General features: G+C 47.5%; 1 pseudogene; it reads right to left on the reverse strand.

The window, feature by feature from the left end:
• Positions 1-554: 554 nt before the first annotated feature.
• LOC147966856 (uncharacterized) overlaps positions 555-14,258 on the reverse strand; it is a 42,594-nt pseudogene continuing 28,890 nt past the window's right edge.

The following is a 14,258-nucleotide window of genomic DNA, read 5'->3' on the forward strand; positions in this document are numbered from 1 at the left end:
GTCAGCATGACAAGACCAAGACATGGACTAGCTTTTCTTGTACACCATACAATGGGAGTGGTCGGTAACTGGCCAATGGCTAGCATGTCAAATCCTGATGATTTTTTTTTCTGAAACTATCCTTTAGATTTGTCTTGCAGATTGCTGAGCCCTGAGAGCCAGTTCTCACCGAATCATTTATTGCCAAAGAGAAGGTTGGGAAGGTCCCAACCCTGAGAATTACACAAATCCAAAAAAACAAAACAAAACAAAACAAGAGTGACAGGTTTTCTCTTGATGTCCTGGTGAGCATAAAATAGATCTACAGTATGGGTGGCCTAAAACCAAATATTAGAATGAATACTCTATATGTTCAGGTAGTACATAATGTTTATCTTTTGTCCGAGAGATCCAGTGTTCCTCCAAAGGAGTTCCCACCGGTTGCCTCCAATATCGATAAAGGCTTTTGCCCCGCTTATTTCCAACACAAAGACACTGTTTCATCATGGTACCCTGCCTTCCAGATTATTATCAAACAGATACTGATTGGTGAGGCATTGCAAGCCACCCAGCTCTTATGGGATGAAGCCTGACAAATTGTTTGCCTGAAGGTCTAGGTGTTGTAACATCCCAAGATTACCAAAAGAACTTGGAACTTGACCAACGAAATTGTTGAATGACAAATCTAACCACTCTAGCCCAGAAATATTGCCTAGTGAAGTAGGGAGATGGCCTTCAAAATTATTTTCGTACAATGCGAGTTCTTCAAGATTCAGGAGGGTATCACCAAAGTTAGATGGCAGTGTCTTCCCAAGCATATTGGAACCTATGAATAAAAGTTGGAGAGAAGACTGATTGTATTTGTATAGGGTTTCCGGGATTTCACCTGATAGCCTATTTGAAGCAAGGATTAACGTACGAAGATTTCGGAGTTTTCCCAACTCATCAGGAATAGTTCCGGTGAGCTTATTATCAACAAGCGAGATGTATTCAAGGTGACTGATGTGTTCTTAGGCTTGGTGGGATTTCTCCGGTCAGATCATTGAAGGCAAGATTTAACCACACTAGATTGGATGGGAGGTCTATAGCGTTGGGAACTTCTCCTATTAGTAAGTTGCTAGACAGGGATAGGTACCATAGACTGGTGCAGTTTCTAAGAGTATCCGGAATGATCCCTCACAGTGAGTTGTACCGCAAGTCAAGGACCTCCAATCTTTGGAGACGGTTGAGAGTGTTGGAAGTCTACTACACGCACACCAGCAGAGGGTCAACGGCCTTTGTCGTGGAATTGTCACGGAAGATGTCCTAGTGTGAGGACTTAGTCGCGAGGCCAACGCATCTATGTGGTAGCTTGAGAAGGGTTGAGCAGAATTGAGAGACGCAACACAAGACAAGGATTTAGACAGCTTCGGGCCCCGGGAAACATCATCCGGTAATAACCCTACATGCTGTTTGTGGCTAGATCTCATTATGCTCCTCATGAGAGAATCGCCGCATAAGCTGGATCCCCCCTTGTGTCTAGCCCTAGATATTGTTTCTTGTTGCTTGTCCCCTCTTGGGGTGCCCTGCCCCTCCTTATATAAGTTGAAGGGGCGGGTTACATGACTAGTCGTAATAGGATTACGATTACTCAATTACAAGTGGAGTCCTAGTCTTGCTTCCTTTGTAAGGGAATATTCCTTACGCTTTCCTCTTAAGCCGGCCCACCATAACATGAGCCGGCCTTCTGGGCCTTGGGCCTAGTCTTCTATCTAACCCGCCGTCGGGGTCATCCGTGAGTCGTCAGGCTCATGAGTCGTCTGACCAGTGAGCCGCCAGACCCGTGAGTCGCCAGTCCTTTGGCGGGTCATCAGTGAAGCGCCAAGTCCGGCCGGGTCATACCGCGGGGTATATCCCCGACATTAGCCCCCAATTTAATTTGGATTTATCCATGTTAAACTGATCCTGTAAAACAAACACAAGAACAAATTTGATATATTGTGTTCCGGGTTAAAAATTCTTGTAAGCCGGCACCTGATCATCCTTAATTCCTTGTGCTCCGGGTTAAATATTCTACTGAGCCGGGACCTGATTATCCTTAAGTCCAATTGTCATTTCCTTCATCTAGAAAATCCGGGTCAATAAGCTAGCTTCATACTCAATTTGCTGATGTTGGTTTCTCACAGAAAAATATTGTGAAGAATAATCCACTTGAGTCGGCTTCCAAGGCGCCAGCTTAATAAACATATTGGACTCAAGATTCATCTGGTGATCCGCCGGTTTAAAGATGAAGAGGCTGGCGAGCAAAATTGCCGGCTTGTAAATATTGATAACACCGGGTCATAACTGTTGCTGATGCCGGGTTAATCTTATGATGACACCGGCTCATAAACTTTGCAGATTTCTCTGATAATAATATAATACCTGATTTGCTCAAACTGATAATTTGAAGTTATTCCTCCCTTATATGCATATCATCTGTAGCCCCCAACTGTCGGGTTGTCATGCTTGCAGCAACCTGGGACTTGTAATTGCCTTATGCTCATAAATCTTTCAACCAGTGTAGCCCCCAAGTGCCGGGTCATTATGCAATAATGACCAGGGACTTTGTAAATATGATCATGTAAACTTGAGCAACAACGTGTAGCCCCCAAGGGCCGGCTCAATAAGATATTACTGAGCTGGGACTTTGTATATGATTCATTGATAATACCATCAAATGATGTAATCTCCACCATGGGGCTTGAACCCACATCCACAAGGTTAAGAGCTTTGTACTCTACCAACTGAATAATGGATTAAGGCTTGTGTACCCTGAATTTCTGACAGGAGCAATTGGTAGCCCCCAAGGGCCGGCTCATTTAAAATGTGATGAGTCGGGTCTTCAATAAGTTGAGCAAAAAATGACTTTGGATTAGCCCCCAAGTGCCATGGTGCATGCTGGCAGTGACATGGGACTTGTATATTCGATGTAATCTCAATTTGAACAATGTAACCCCCAAGTACCGGGTCGTAATCCTGCAGCGACTCGGGACTATTTCCTCCATTGTAAAATAAATCATGCCCATTGATAAAAATAATAGCCGTTGCGCTAAAGCGACTTTGAAAACCTCAATCATAACACTGGTTATTGATAATCACAATAGAAATCCAGCCATGTTGGCTATTCAAGATTTGAATAATATAATCCGGTATGAAAACCTCAATCATTCAATATCATCATGAAAATCCAGCCAGTTTTGGCTATTAAAGATTTGAATACCTCATCGGTTGACAAGTAAATCCGGAGTTTAAATACCGGGCGGCTCTTGGCCGATGACGACTTAATGCGCATTCATTGTAAGCCGGAATTTTTGTAACCCGGTGGCCTATAGCCCTTGAGAAAATCAATAATTGATAACCCTTTTGAGACACCAATTTCAGTGATGAGCTTGGACTGAAGCATTTATATAAGTCATAGTTCTGCAAATCCTACACAGAGTTTAAACAACATAAGCCCTGGTGACTTAACGTCAAGAGCCAGGGCGGGTAACCACCCAAATGTAGTCTTACCCTGCACACAAGTAGGTCACAAGAACCCTTGGCGGTTTGCCGCAGGGTGGGTCATAATACCTCACATATAGCCACTGTGATATTGAATTTGTACTGCCGGTTTACATGACCTGTGCAGCAAGGGTGATAACCCAATCCTTAGAAGCCAATGCTTCCACATACATGATGATTGTCATAAGCTGGCGACTTATAGTCAAAAGTCAAGCCGGGTTAAGCATAAAACACTTATATACATTTGGGATATAATCCAAAAAAGGTCTCAAGTCAAACCCAAAAGTGTTCGCAAAAAAGACTTAAAAAACTTAAGGTTTCTGATTCATATACGATCAGAAAACCGTTCCAAAGGGGTTGAGCTAAGATTCGAATACAATCATAGAGCCCCCAGTGGCTTTGGCGTTGCCGATCAAGAGGGTACCGACAGCTATGTTCTCTTTGGTTCGAATACGACCTATGTTTGAACAGGAAGCCCCCAAATGACATTGAGAGTTGTTTAACGACGCTGATTCGAATACGATCCACGTCGGACCCAAAAGAGGTTAAGCTATGATTCGGATACCATCAAGAAGCCCCCTAGTGAGTTTGGCAGTGTGCAGATCAAAAGGGTTTCGACAGCTATGTTCTCTTTGGTTCGAATACGACCTATCTTTGAACAGGAAGCCCCCAAGTGACCATATATTAGCATTGCACCGATCAAGAGGGTACCGACAGCTATGCTCGATGAGCAGGAAGCCCCCAAGTGACCATAATAAGATAAGCCGTAAGGCAGGATACCTATGTTTGAACCGCGCATCATGGCAGCAAGTTCTTTTTGGAGACCTTTAATTTTTCTTAGAACTCGAACTTGCAAGAGATTAATTTTTCAAGCGGAAATTTTTAAACCGGATATTGAGAGTTTCAAAGCTTTGTAAGAGATAAATTTACCTTGAACAGGATTTTAATCCGGAATTCTTCTTTTTAAGCCGGACATCTTTCTGACGGTCTTTAAAATTTCATTGATAGAGCAGTAATCTACGGGGCCGGGTTATTTTTCCCTCCAACGACCCGGAGTTCTTGAATGCATTGAAACCGGCCAACTCTGTCGAGTCATACCATTGTAGCCCCCGAGTCTCAAGACGACTCGAGGTGTTGGCTTGAGATTCTCCATATTTGACCATAGCAGAAGGTGTATATCATTGGCGTTGATAGCGCGATGTGAATCCACAGAAGGTTGAGGTGACTGCGGCGGGTTTATAAATGATCCCGTATGAGCCGTGCCAGCAACTCGGCCAATGGTTCCTTCGAACTGGCTATTTGAAGTTTAACCAAACTGTAGTGGCGGCGACTTGTGCGCCTGCCCATTGAGCCATCCAGTGTAGACGGCGGCTGATAATACATGATAATTTGCCTCCAATTTGTTGGAAGAAAACCGGGCTTCCCAAACAGTGACTTGCTCATACTCAATAAACAGCTCATGCAGACAGGTGCGGCCCGGTGTGTTGATGTAGACCAGGTCGAGAGAGACGGACGGTAAAGACGACCACAACATCTGAGGCGGCACAGACAGATGAACCGGCCGTGGCGTTGTAAGCAGGTGCGGATGGGCAAGTTGTCCTCCTTGTTATAAGCCGGCGTGGTCGCGAGAGATGGCCACGGCATTGTAAACCGATGCGGGAGTCTGTTGAGTAACGATGGCCACCTACGCCCAAAGATGTTGGCATGCCTCCATCTCCACGGTATAATATGTCATAAGTAATTGCCCTGCATAAACAATATTGCAGACCAAGGCAAAGACAAACTTGTTCTTTGATAAAAAAACAACATGTGCTAATAAAACAAATTCGGATGGATATGACCTGATTTGTTTGGACGACGGATAATCCGTTTATCGCGACAGAGGTGGCTCAGGCAGACCAGCGACTTAATATAACCCCGGCGGCTCAAAGCGGCAAGAGCGGCTCAACGCGGCTCCGGCGGGTTGACGTAGATTAAGCCGCACGGGCGGCGACTTGCGCACACCTGTTCCATCAGTAAGCGGGCGCAGACGCCGGTGGGTGATGGTGCTGACGTACACTTCATAGGAACAACATGGCACCACCTTTACTGCACATAAAAATATACAGACCAAAGTAATTGTTCTTTGATGAAAACAATATGTTTAATAAAATAGACTTGGATGGATGTCACCTGATGATCTGGACAGTAGATGATCTGTGCGTCATGTCCATTCTACAGATGATCCATACGCAGACTGAAAAGGTCCGGAGGAGTAGGAATACTAGTGACGATGGACTAGTATAGCCTCACGTCATTTGGAATGGCAACCTGTGGTAGCACTTTTCACGTGATATGCTTCGGAAAGTCCATGGTTGTTGGGGGACGCGCCGCTAGTGGATGTTTCCTGTGTGCGAGTACATGGCTGTTATTCTGTCTCTCTCTTTTCCTCTTTCTTTCCAACGATGGACAAGGCAGCTGCCCCTTCTTTTTTATGCTTGTTCCTCTGGTGACTTGACGTGGCATTACGCCGTGGCATAACAGCCTCACTAAGTCGGGCTATTGCCCCTGCAACTTCCTTGTTGCTCCGTTTGTTGCAGCAGCGGTGGATTCAGACGACTTGGTAAGACCGACTTAAAGCGGCGTTTTAAAAACAGGCCAGCGGACGCAAACTTTGGAAGGCATCGGCGTCTTGGCGGATCCGGGGTGCTCGAAGGCCGCAGAAAACCGGAGGACTTGGGCGCGCAGAGGCTTGTAGAAAGAATAACCCGCCACGGAGGAAGGCGCGAGCGGATCCGGTGGCTTGGCGGAGGTGTTTAACCATATCAGAGGCAGCGATTTGGTTGTGGAGTAGGGCAAGTTGCGCGGATAGGGCGTGCAGTGGTGCGAGTCGGCAGAGGGCGCACCAGCAACCGGCCGCGCGACGAGCCGGCAGGAGACACGGCAACAACCGGCAGCGCGGCAGGAGACGGAGTTGGGCGGCAGCTGACTCCGTGGAAACTGGTATGTGTACGCGACGGCAGCTGACTCCATGGTTGATCAGGGTGAATTACGGCAGTGGCCACTTGGCATGTGTCCGCGACGGCAGCTGACTCCACGGTTGATCAGGGTGAATTACGGCAGTGGCCACTTGGCATGTGTCCGCGACGGCAGCTGACTCCACAGTTGATCAGGGTGAATTACGGCAGTGACCACTTGGCATGTGTCCACGACGACGGCTTTGGGCGCGGTGAAGCAGGACCGGCTTGGTTGTTTGAGGACCGGCGGTCAGCTGTGGCAAGAGAAGGCAGCAAACTTTGAGACGGCGGCCCGATAGAAACCGGTGAAGCATGGCTGGCTCGACGGCGGGTCTCAACAGAGACAGGCCACGACGGCTCAACTGAGGCCTGGCCGGTCTGAAAGCGGCTGCTTAGAGCGATGGCTCGCTTGGCATCCGTGTGGCCATTTGATTCTTTGGTTGATCTTTTGACTAGTACTAGAATTGCTATCTGTCAATCCGGATTGGATCCTTCATCACGTGATCCCATTTTTTTTATTCTTCCTTAACTTCACGTGGGAGTGGATGCCAAGTCTCCTCTAGCGTTGTCTTATCCTAACGCAGCGTGGCCAAATTTCATGTTTTGACCCTTTTCTGAAACAAAATCAAGATCTAACCCCAGTCTGAATTTTTTTCGAAATCTGACCCTTTTGCTACCGCCAAACCCTCAGGCGGTAGGGTTGCACAGCCTACCGCCGCAGGTTTCGGCGGTAGGCGTGCCTGACGGCCGTCAATCCGTTAACGGCAGCTGACATACCTACCGCCAACGACCACGGCGGTAGCCCACACAAACCTACCGCCGAGTTCCCTGGCGGTAGGTTGGCACTAAACTTAACTACTTTGATTTTGTCTTCAATTTATTTTCACCATAAGACATAACATAAGAAACATAACATAAGCACAATTTTATAGACATAACATAGTTTGATCACATCCACAAAATTTTGCCATTACAGACTAAGAAACAAGTACCAAATAACATAGTTTGATCACATAACATAGTACGAAGGCAACATAAGAAGTTTAACAAGTTCAACGGTCATCGACCACATAAAAGGTTTCATCCATAGGTAGAAATCAAACATGACGATCATCAGCAGCCACACACATATATAGTTTAGATGATATCGATGACGATCATCATCTTCAAGCCTTGACGGGTGGTCTTCCTGATAGTAATAAGGATGGCCTGTCCAACATGAAGATTCTTGTCGACGAGGAAGCTCTTCCACCCATGTGTGCTTAAATTTGTGCGGCCGTCGTGTCCACGCCGTACGCGCAAGTAGTGACGGGGCCCGTTGCGATAAGGCGTATTCCAGCATAGCCTTCTTCATCAGCCTCGATGCCACAACTCTCAGATAGGCTCTTTGGCAATTTCTGAATAAGAAAAACATATCAATTAATAAGTATGGATTATCTAAACTATTAACAATTACTTGGATTCTACACTAAAAACATACCATCTCATGTCGATCGATCATGGTAGTTGTCAGACGGGTCACGAATGGCGCCCCGATCAACTCAGCACGTGGCAGAAAGTTGTCCCATAGGTTGCACACCTCTTGTTCGCTCAGCCTCACTCTTTGAGCATAGATGGCTTCCTCAAGTGGGTCTTCATCTTCATAGTCCTCATCAAGTGGTGGTGGTGACGCCATGTTCCTTATATAAGCATTGATTGGATAAAGTTAATTAAACATGAATATTTGTTCTAATGCAAGCAAAACAAATATCTACAATATTCACACAATAAATCATCACATATGGTCACTACTAGGGAAAAGCCTATACACAGAATCTTACCAGTAGCGCTGTACAAAATCAAGCGCTACTGCTACTTAGTAGCAGCGCGCTTAAATAAACAGCGCTACTGCTATGACTTTAGCAGTAGCGCGTACTAGCGAAAAGCGCAGCTGCTATGTTTGAACTGGGCGCACATGGCTAGCCCAAGATAGCAGCAGCGCGTATACAGGCCAGCGCTACTGCTAATATCCATAGCTGTAGCGCGCTTACGTGTAAGGCGCTGCTGCTAACGGAAATAAAATAAAGTGAAAAACAAGTAAAAATAGAATGGAATAGCAGTAGCGCGTTTTTTCGAAACGCGCTGTAGCTATCTTAGCTATAGCGCATTTCGGAAAAACGCGCTACTGCTAGTTTGACTCAAATCCCGGCAGCCCGGGCTCAAAATTTCGCTAAGTCCTTTCCCCCTCTCTCTACTCCCGGCCCCCCTGTCCCCCAACTGCTCCATTGCCGCTGTCGCCCTGCCGCCTTCGACCACATCGCCACCGCCTGAGGCCGCCTTCGACGACACCGCCGCCGCCCGCCACCTTCGACCACACCGCCGCCGCCTGAGGCCATCGTCGACCTCACCGTCGCCTCCCTCGAGCTCACCACCGCCGCCCTCGACCTCACAGCCGCCGCCCGAGCCAGAGCCTGCCCTTGCCGCCGACCATAAGGCTCTGCCTCTACTGTCCCCTACCCTCCTCTCTCTCTCTGCTAGGGCAATTTCATATATATGTTGATACTGTGTTGATGTTCATATGAACCCTAGGTGTTCATATGAACCCTAGATTTTTTTAGGGCAGTAGGCATTTTATAGCATTTAGGAAAAATGATTAGCAATTTTTTTAGGACCTGAATTTGTTCCAAATTTCATTCAAATGAAATTTGAATTATTTGGACTATGGACCTGAATATTTTTAGCTAAATACTTTTAGCTTTAGACAAAAAACATAAGTATTTAGCTATAAATAAAAAACAGTAGCTATGGCATTTAGCTATAAACAAAAAACAGAATTGTTTTTTCTTTTCAAAAACTTGGTCAAAACTATATGTGACTTGTGCTGGAATGATGCTGAGTGGCCTATGTTTTGCCGGAATGTTGATTCATTTCTGTTCCGGCAAATTTCAGGTTCTCGATTTGTCCACTTTTTAGCAAAGGTCATGCCGAAATTTTCCGTGAATTTCGGCATGACTTGTGCTATAAACTAGGACATATCGAGTGCCCGGGATTTGCCGCACCAGGAAGGAGTCAACATTCCTGCAAAACAATAGGCCTTTTTTATGTCATTATTCATTTTATTAGGTCTAGAATTAATTGACTAGATTTAACCATAGGAAACATGGCTAGCAACGATGAAGGGCAGGGTTCTGGTGATTGCTACGACGCCTACCGGGCGGCAGACGAATTTTTTAGCCTCACCGACGATCAACCGATGTTATTGTTGGGCCCACCGATGGCATCGGGTACTGAGACCGACACGCAGACCGGTGCTGAGACTGAGACCGGCGCTCAGACTCAGACCGGCATCGAGACCGGCGCCGAGACTGAGACCGGCGCTGCCTCGGGGAGCGAAGCCGGTGTAGAACCGAAAGCAAAGAGGCAATGGGTTCCTAACAAACTCAAGACTACTAGAGTGGTGGTCACGGAGGTGGACGACGGCAAATTTGAGCCAACGGCGCCCGAGGAAGCGCGTCGATGCTACGACAATCAAATAGGCTGCATCGTACGGACAACCGCCACCATCAACAATGAGAAACTACAGAAGATAGAAAATATGAGGAGCTCCCTCCTAAAGAAGTTTCACCAGATATTCTTGTTCCCGGGCCGGAATGAGAAGGATTATAAAGATCCAGATGAGGACCCGGCAATGAAGAAGATAAACAAACACGCCATGACCAAGTTTAGCGACGCGTTGGCCGCCTGAAAAATCGAGTGAAAGCAAGGATCATCGATAAGAAGGAACCCTACTCCGAGATTGTAAAGGATAATTCAACAATCACGGAAGAGCGGTTTCAAATATTCAAGGAGGCTTGCGAGGCCGAAGATGCCAAAAAAAGTCTAAGTACATGAAGGGGCTTCAAGAGAGGACCTTTGGGAGCCACCACCCCGGATGCCGTGGTTACGGCGGAAAGAGGTCCAAATGGGCCAAGGAGGACGCGGAAGCCGCGAGTCTGGGCATCCCAGAATCCTTGGCGGAGTTCACCGTCCCGCAGGAGCATGACGTCCTCAGGGCCCGGCACCGTTGGGACCCAGTGAACAAGGTTTACGAGACAACACTGGTCATTAAGGAGTTCATGAGACTGTTGGTAATTTTAGTTTCTAATCAATTTGACTGCACACGTTAGTCATATTTGTAAACGATCGTTGTGCCTTTTGCAGAGAGAGCAGCACAGGATTGCGGCCAAAAGCGACTCGCCGTCTGAGGCATTGGCGAGGCCCAAGTGGGACACTCCATTCAACCGGGCGTTGAACATATTGAAATGACAACCGGTGGATACTCGACCGTCGTATGGACGCGTGCACGGTGTCGGAGACGGCGCCACGTGGAAGAAGTACTACCGGGAGACCACGGAGGAGAGAAAGGAAAGACGGAGGTTAAATGAAGAAAACATCGACAAGAGGGTTGAGATTGCGGTTGAGAAAAGATCAACTGAGACAGTCGCAACAGCGGTAGCTGCCGCAAAACAGGTGGCTTTAGATATTTCTACTACCTTGGTTCTGGCCGTTTTTAATTGGAGCAGGCAAAATCTAGAAAAAGATGCAGCGGACTTTCCCCTTGCTGACTTCTTGGCGGGGAGTAGCTCGACTAGCATTGCACCAGCACCTGCAGCTGCACCTGCTCCCGCACCGGCTCCCGCACCGGACGTGCTAGGCGGTGCTTCGTCTTTGGCTGAACTCGACGCCCTCACGGTATCTGTCCCACTGGCCCCCTTCAATATAAATGTATAATCTCCCTTTTTCGTTGCCTTTCGGATATCTCACGTCGCAGACTTTTCTTTGCAGGCCAACGAAACCCCGTGCACCATATTATACACCATCGGCGACCAGAAGGTGGACGTGGGGAAGGCGACGATAATGGAGCCGAAGGAACCATTGTTTCACAGCCGGCCGATCCCCCCGAACGTCTTCAAGGTTTCCGTGGCCAGTGTCAAACCGGGCCACGAGAATTTGCCTCCTCCAGTACTACTGGGGGATGACGACGAGACACCACGGCGGCTTTGTGATTGTTGCAATGCTGGGTGGGTCCTGTTGTGGCCAAAGAGTCTGCTTCGTCTGGAGGCGGCCGGGAGCACACCAACGAGCACGCAGCCTCAGCAAGGTATGAACATCAACAACCCACCTACCCAATTAGCGTCGGGTGTCGGGTTGGGTGATAGCGGTCGGGGTAAGGAGGAGGCTCCATTAGTCGCTGATGACGTCGCCATGGATGAGGATGAGGACGACGATGGCGCTGCTGAACAGTATGTCTATACTGGTGCCTCCTCAGGGTTTGAGCGTCATGTGTCGGTGCCTGAATTGCCGTCTCAACATATTATGGACGACCTTCCGGTAGTAAAGAAGTTTAGGAAGAGAGCGAGGAAAGGCAAAAAAGTTGTTTCTATGATCCAGCCGCCTCAGCAGCCTCGGCTTCAGGACCGTATAGATATCCCCGATGCGGATAAATGGCATATCCCCGGTCAACAAATCCTACCTGCAACAGCGCTACAGGCTAGATTCGGCGATCTAAAGAGACTTCATGACGATGTGCTGCGGGTCGAGAAAGACCTCATCGCCTCGAAAGATCCAGGATACCCACTCTACGTGGTTAACGTTCCGCGGCAAATGTCGTACGTCGACAGCTTCCCCGAAGATAAGTTCTTCCTCCGATTCGATTACATATTCGACATGTTTCACGTGAAGAAGCTGGATTTTATGTTTGTCTGCCTTTATGCCTTGCACATGAACGGGGTTGAGCAGATACCTCATATCTGTGTCGCTGACCCGTACTACATGCACGAGGGCTTCTTGGGAGTTTGCGCAAATCACCGTGAATATGCGAGGGATTACATCGTCAGTTTCATGCTCACCAATAAGGACAAGGGGGCGATTCTCGTGCCTTATCATCCCCTGTAAGTCATCTGCGCTGCTATCCTTCCTTCGATTTCACAAAAAGGATTACACCCACATCAAGGATGTGTTGGGGAACGTAGTAATTTCAAAAAATTTCCTACGCACACGCAAGATCATGGTGATGCATAGCAACGAGAGGGGAGAGTGTTGTCTACGTACCCACGCAGACCAACTGCGGAAGCGTTGACGCAACGTAGAGGAAGTAGTCGTACGTCTTCTCGATCCGACCGACCCAAGCACCGTTACTCCGGCACCTCCGAGTTCTTAGCACACATACAGCTCGACGACGATCCCCGGGCTCCGATCCAGCAAAGCATCGGGGAGGAGTTCCGTCAGCACGACGGCGTGGTGACGATCTTGATGTTCTATCATCGCAGGGCTTCGCCTAAGCACCGCTACAATATGATCGAGGTGGAATATGGTGGCAGGGGGCACCGCACACGGCTAAGGAATGATCTCAAGGATCAACTTGTGTGTCTAGAGGTGCCCCCCTGCCCCCGTATATAAAGGAGCCAAGGGGGAGGGTGCGGCCGGCCAGGAGGAGGGCGTAGGAGGAGTCCTACTCCTACCGGGAGTAGGACTCCCCCCCCCCCCAATCCTAGTTGGAATAGGATTCCTTGAGGGGGGAAAGAGAGAGGGGGCCGGCCACCTCTCCTTGTCCTAATAGGACTAGGGGAGGGGGAGGCGCGCGGCCAACCTTGGGCTGCCCCTTTCTCCTTTCCACTAAAGCCCACTAAGGCCCATATAGCTCCCCGGGGGTTCCGGTAACCTCCCGGTACTCTGGTAAAATCCTGGTTTCACCCGGAACACTTCCGATATCCAAACATAGGCTTCCAATATATCAATCTTTATGTCTAGACCATTTCGAGACTCCTCGTTATGTCCATGATCACATCCGGGACTCCGAACTAACTTCGGTACATCAAAATGCATAAACTCATAATAACTGTCATCGTAACGTTAAGCGTGCGGACCCTACGGTTCGAGAACAATGTAGACATGACCGAGACACATCTCCGGTTAATAACCAATAGCGGGACCTGGATGCCCATATTGGCTCCTACATATTCTACGAAGATCTTTATCGGTCAGACCGCATAACAACATACGTTGTTCCCTTTGTCATCGGTATGTTACTTTCCCGAGATTCGATCGTCGGTATCCAATACCTAGTTCAATCTCGTTACCGGCAAGTCTCTTTACTCGTTCTGTAATACATCATCCCGCAACTAACTCATTAGTTGCAATGCTTGCAAGGCTTATGTGATGTGCATTACCGAGAGGGCCCAGAGATACCTCTCCGACAATCGGAGTGACAAATCCTAATCTCGAAATACGCCAACCCAACATCTACCTTTGGAGACACCTGTAGAGCTCCTTTATAATCACCCAGTTACGTTGTGACGTTTGGTAGCACACAAAGTGTTCCTCCGGTAAACGGGAGTTGCATAATCTCATAGTCATAGGAACATGTATAAGTCATGAAGAAAGCAATAGCAACATACTAAACGATCGGGTGCTAAGCTAGTGGAATGGGTCATGTCAATCAGATCATTCAACTAATGATGTGATCCCGTTAATCAAATGACAACTCTTTGTCCATGGTTAGGAAACATAATCATCTTTGATTAACGAGCTAGTCAAGTAGAGGCATACTAGTGACACTTTGTTTGTCTATGTATTCACACATGTATTATGTTTCTGTTTAATACAATTCTAGCATGAATAATAAACATTTATCATGATATAAGGAAATAAATAATAACTTTATTATTGCCTCTAGGGCATATTTCCTTCAGTCTCCCACTTGCACTAGAGTCAATAATCTAGATTACACAGTAATGATTCTAA

The sequence above is a fragment of the Triticum urartu genome, chromosome 6A (genome assembly GCF_056163025.1).
Source record: "Triticum urartu cultivar PI428250 chromosome 6A, HENAU_Tu73, whole genome shotgun sequence".
Taxonomy (NCBI): Eukaryota; Viridiplantae; Streptophyta; class Magnoliopsida; order Poales; family Poaceae; genus Triticum; species Triticum urartu.